We start from the raw sequence: 5,954 nt of genomic DNA on the forward strand, positions 1-5,954 counted from the left end.
CTGTGAGAGGAGGTAAGGAGAGGTTGGAAGAGTCATTGGTGGACTAGCTGCAACAGGTTAGGGTACTACATCTGTCTAGGCCAGGTGGGAGCAATAAGTATGATGTTTTTCTCCCTTTATATTTTCAATAGGGCTTTCACCAATAGAGGGAATGGAGGAAACATGTGAAGGTGACCCTTGTCCCATGAGAAGCGGAGAGCATCCCCCATGGAGCGCTGGCCGATCCCTGCTCTGGACGAGTACATTTCTTGTTCTGGTAAGTAGCAAACAGCTCTGTTGAGGGTGTCCCCTATTGCTGGAATTTGTTGTGGCGTATCACCAAATCTATCTCCTATTCGTGGTCATGTGGGAGCTCGCGGCTGAGACTGTGTGCTGTCGTGTTAAGCTCTTGTGGTAGGCAGGCCGCGGATATTGTGACACTGTGGGAAATGCACCAGTTTCACAGCTTTAGTGCTTCCATGCACAGGGAGGGCAATCTGGTGCCCCCTTGCCGGATTATGTAATACATACAGGCTATATTGTCTCTCACGACCTTTGTGTGTGTGCCTCTGATCAGCAGGAGGAAGTGAGTGCATGCGTTCTTGACCACTCTGAGTTTGAGCAGGTTGATGTGCAGGCACATCTTGGATGGGGACCATTTGCCCTGCCCTGTGAGACCATTGAGATGCGCACCCCATCCTGTGAGGGATGCGTCGGTGGTCAGGAGAAGTGATGGGGGATTCCCGTGCAGGCATTGGCTGGGTCTTTCCAACAATCCAAAGATTGTTTGGTCTTGCTGGGCATCAATAGTAGTTTGTTTATGCTGTCTCTGTTTGGCTTGTAAATCAAACCGAACCACACTTGGAGGCATCTCATAGTCTGACCAATGTGCCCACAGGAGCTGGTGGCAGTGTCTGCCTGAAATTTGGGGGCTGGATTGCAGTGTCTCCATAAGCATGGAGTGACTGAGGAATCTGTGATGAGGAAGGAGTGCCTTCACTTGGACAGACACTGTGAGAGACAGTCCCTCCCCCAGCTGAGATCATGGGATGCTGCATGGACACAGAGACTGTCCCTTCAGTGAAAAGCACCCCCATGGCTCAGGCACATCACCCTCACCCTCCCCCTCCCCCCATAAGTACCTGGCCCAGGACCTGCAGCTGTTAACACCCAGCCCCTGACTCTTTCTGGCCACTTGGCAGTCAGGAATTTGTTTACATGACTTGTCTGGAAGTAGCCCGGTACAGATCCCCAGCCCAGTGAGAGGAACCCCCTGCCTCCACTAATCATGGCGAACAGGCCAGCCTCCCAGGGGTGCAGGCTGACTGGGAGCGTTCACTGGGCTCAGACCCAGCCCGAGAAGCAGGGGTACAGTTAGCGAAGTTGAGGCCTGTGTGGTCTCTCACCACGGGTGCAGTCGTGGAGAAAACAAAAGACACGACACTAGCCCTGGGAGCAGTGCAGAAAACGGGACATGGAGGCTCCTAAACACCCCCCAAATATGACATCTTTTGTTAGAACTGCTCAAATATGTGGAGTCATTTTGGTGGGCTGAAAAATAACTTTAAACAACAAAAAATTCCCCCCACCAAAAAAAAGTTTCCTTCAAAATTCACCAACAGTTTTCCAGCTTTGTCACCCTTGTCTCTCCATGAAGAATGGGAAGCGGCGGGAGAGGGGGAAGAAATAACAAGCAACCCCCACACACACACCAAAATGCCAGTTTGGGGTCCGGTTTGGGGTGTCACTTTCAAAAGGACTGTGCTGACTAATCCGACCCCCTGGCTACTCTCTGGCAAGTCCCCCTCAGCCATGCTCCAAACCCGGATCCGCCCAGGTGACTCCAGCCCCCATGTGGCCACGCTCATGGGGAATAAGTGGCTCTAATTCGCTAATTCCCTTCCAAAGTGGCCTGATTCCTTGTGGCTGACAGCGCCTGTGTCCCAGAATAAGGCGCTAGGATGGGAGCTGTTCCCGCCGAGCTGTGCAGGGTCCTCCAGGGGCGCTGAGCCCTGGCTAGTGTGAAAAATCGGGACACTTTCCTTTTTGTGGGGGACAGCAGGGTAGTTGCCTATTTAAGCCAAAGTGCCTCCTATCAGGACAGCTGGGCACCCTGTCCCTGGTCACCCACTTTATGGCTTGTCACCGGCTTTTCCTAGCTTACCTCTGGGGAGAAACTACACCAACCTTTTTGAATGGCTGGCTGAATGCAGTGTCACCCATTCGCTCTGCCCTTTGCTCCCAAGTGGCAAAGGGACCTGATTCTGCCTTACGCTACAGCCCCGCTTTCCAAGCCTGGTGGTGTTAATCACTGGGACAGCTTTGCCAAACCCCAAACGCCCAAAGATCACCCCCAAGGGCGGGTGGGGAAATCATGAGATTGCGTGAAAAAATCCTGAGATTTTAAAGCAATCTTGAGGGGGTTTGTTCTCTGTCTTGGTTTTTTTGGGGTGTGGGGAATTGAGGGGCCTTTATGGCACATTCTCAAGTGTTTCTATATCACTGCAAGGGCTGGTGCTGGGTCTTTTGTCATTTCCCACAACTGTACCGATAGCAAGGGGGCAGACATTGCTCAGATCCTCAGCTCTGGCCCAGGTGATCCCCACACACAGAGCACTGTGCCTGTCACCGTGGAAAGGGCTCAGACAGTGTCTGCCTCTGGACAGGTTGAATTTTGGTGTCTGCTAAAAACACTCAGCCCAGCTCAACACCAACATCCCTTACCTTCCCCAGGAGCAAACCCATCAGAGTCTGCAGCACCTGCTGGAGAAGTGCGGGAGGGTCCTGCAGGAAAGCTCCCCACAGTCTGAGTGTCGGAACAGGAGCTGTTAGCTGTTCCCTTACCAATGGCTTCTGTTAAACACCCCAAGCTCCATGCTGAATCCTCTTGTGTTTTCCTTTCTCTCCCTGCGGGGATGATTGTGGAGAAAGATGAGTATTTGGAGCTGGGAATTGTACAGAGGAGAAGGTTGCCGGGGAGTCTGTGACATGAGGTGAAATAGCACCCCCAATGGGTATAAAGTGACCCTAGGGGAAGGGTATGCTGCAGAGTTATTACAGTCAACCATGAGACTGGGGGTTGGTTCCCTGTCCACACTGTTTTTGTTAGGAGTGTTTGCAAACATCTCTGCGGAGCAGGGGCTGGAGCAGCACACAGCTGCACAGGGCACCAGGAAATGTGGTGCCCCAAATTTCCTGGTGCCCTATGCAGCTGCATACTTTGCATATGGGTAGGGACAGCCCTGCATGAGGTTCTACCAAGCCCAAAGGATCAGACACTTACCCCCATGTTAATATATTTGAGCATGAGCTTTCGTGAGCTACAGCTCACTTCATCGGATGCATACTGTGGAAATTGCAGAAGACATTATATACACAGACACCATGAAACAATACCTCCTCCCACCCCACTCTCCTGCTGGTAATAGCTTATCTAAAGTGATCATCAAGTTGGGCCATTTCCAGCACAAATCCAGGTTTTCTCACCCTCCGCCCCCCCACAGACAAACTCACTCTCTTGCTGGTAATAGCCCATCAAAAGTGACCACTGTCTTCACAATGTGTATGATAATCAAGGTGGGCCATTTCCTGCAGAAATCCAGGTTCTCTCACCCCCCTCCAAAAACCACACACACAAACTCACTCTCCTGCTGGTAATAGCCTATTCAAAGTGACCACTCTCCTTACAATGTGCATGAAAATCAAAGTGGGCCATTTCCAGCACAAATCCAGGTTTTCTCACTCCCCCACCCCCATACACACACAAACTCACTCTCCTGCTGGTAATAGCTCATCCGAAGTGACCACTCCCCCTACAATGTGCATGATAATCAAGGTGGGCCATTTCCAGCACAAATCTAGGTTTTCTCACCCCCCCCCACAAACTCACTCTCCTTGCCAGCAGGAGAGTGAGTTTGTGTGTGTATGGGGGTGGGGGAGTGAGAAAACCTGGATTTGTGCTGGAAATGGCCCACTTTGATTTTCATGCAGGTTGTAAGGAGAGTGGTCACTTTGGATAGGCTATTACCAGCAGGAGAGTGAGTTTGTGTGTGTGGTTTTTGGAGGAGGGTGAGGGGGTGAGAGAACCTGGATTTCTGCAGGAAATGGCCCACCTTGATTATCATACACATTGTGAAGAGAGTGGTCACTTTGGATGGGCTATTACCAGCAAGAGAGTGAGTTTGTCTGTGGGGGGGCGGAGGGTGAGAGAACCTGGATTTGTGCTGGAAATGGCCCAACCTGATGATCACTTTAGATAAGCTATTACCAGCAGGAGAGTGGGGTGGGAGGAGGTATTGTTTCATGGAGTCTGTGTATATAATGTCTTCTGCAATTTCCACAGTATGCATCTGATGAAGTGAGCTGTAGCTCACGAAAGCTCATGCTCAAATAATTGGTTAGTCTCTAAGGTGCCACAAGTCCTCCTTTTCTTTTTGCGAATACAGACTAACACGGCTGTTACTCTGAAACCTGTCATGTTAATATGTATCTCAGTGTGACTAAGTGGGGATTTTCCCTTGTTATGTTCTATGTGAGTCTTACTGTTTTGCATGAATGCTGTGTGTGCCTCAGTTTCCCTGTGTATTGCATCAATGTCTAGGTGGTGGGAATAAGGGTGTGTGACTTTTGCGGGGGCTGCTCCAGCTGCCTGCATAGATGCTATGGCTGCCCCTTCATAACCTGAGACCCAGGAGGGGGATGCGAACAGGTGACTCTTGGCCCGGGAAGCGAGACAAAGGCTGGAGGAGGAGCAACAGGCAGGGCAGCGGCCAGGCAGCTGGAAGCAAGTCAGTCTGGGCTTGGGGTGCAGGGGGCCAGAGCCCTGGCTCTGGGTTCCCCTCCCCCAAGGATGGACTTGGCTGAAAGTCACTGATTTCTCTGCTAACAAGTTCTGTCCTATGCTGTGTTCCTGTTGTCTAATAAACCTTCTGTTTTACTGATTGTTTAAGTCATGTCTGACTGCAAAGTTGGGGTGCAGGGCCCTACGGCTTCCCCAGGAGCCCCGTCCGGGCAGACTCGCTGCAGGAAGTGCACATTGTGAAAAGGGGATGCTGAATGCTCCGAGATCAGACCCAGGAAGGTCGAAGCTGTGTAAGCTTCTTGCCCTGGAGACAGTATGCTCAGAGAAAGGACGTTCCCCCCCAGAGTCCTGACTGGCTTCGTATGGAGTAGTTCCAGAGCATCGCCCTGGTGACTCCGTGACACTCAGATCTTACACAAATATCATGCTGTCTGTCAATCTTTAGTAAACTAACTAAAGATTTTATTAATAAAAGGAAAGAGGAGAGTTATTGAATGATTAAGGAATCAGATACATAAAAGTGATTTTCAGTGTTCATAGATCAGGATAAAAGTGAGGTTATATTTCCTGACTTGTAAAAAGTCACTCTGGTTTTACCCAAGCAGGTTGGGGATCATTCAGTTCCTTGTTCAATGCTTCCTCAGAGATCGCAATCCAGAGATGAGAAGCAGAAATGAAAACAAAGCAGTGATGTCACTGTAAGCAGTGTCAGGATGAGCTCCACCCTGACATCTGGTGGTGAGGTGTGGCAAGTTGTAGAAAAAAAACTTCAGGGGCTGATCTCATTTGCATAAGCACACCCACCCCGCCTAGACTGAGGCCATAGCTGCCCAAATGGTCACTTTGGCTGCTGTGGGATCCCCAGTGTCTCTGTTATTGGGGCAGGAAGAATAAATTGTTATTACCCTGATTATGGGAACTGTGCTTGGAACTGTACTTGGCCTTTTGTTATGACGGAGGGACTCACCATCAACTAAGTAGCACTCGCTAGGCAAGGGTCATGGGTTCCAAAACTGTGTGAATGGAGAGAGGCTGGGGACAAGTATTAATACTTGGTGGCATGGGCCCCTTGGTGAGGGCCTTACATGCTAATTGCACTTCCTCCTCTCTCCACTGTGGAATATCAGAGCTAATTTTGATTTCATTAGAAGTCTAGTTACAGGCTGCTGAGCTC

The 5,954-nt window shown here is 50.4% G+C and overlaps 1 protein-coding gene across 1 annotated transcript in view; it reads left to right on the forward strand.

Moving 5' to 3' along the window:
* The first annotated feature begins 233 nt into the window (after nucleotides 1-233).
* Nucleotides 234-5,954, forward strand: part of LOC141998742 (uncharacterized) — an 18,935-nt gene continuing 13,214 nt past the window's right edge. The window contains exon 1 of the mRNA XM_074971744.1: nucleotides 234-256. The gene's annotated coding sequence lies outside the window, so the exon portion shown is untranslated. The remainder of the gene's footprint in view (nucleotides 257-5,954) is intronic.

This window comes from Natator depressus, chromosome 14 (assembly GCF_965152275.1).
Source record: "Natator depressus isolate rNatDep1 chromosome 14, rNatDep2.hap1, whole genome shotgun sequence".
In the NCBI taxonomy this organism is placed as follows: domain Eukaryota; kingdom Metazoa; phylum Chordata; order Testudines; family Cheloniidae; genus Natator; species Natator depressus.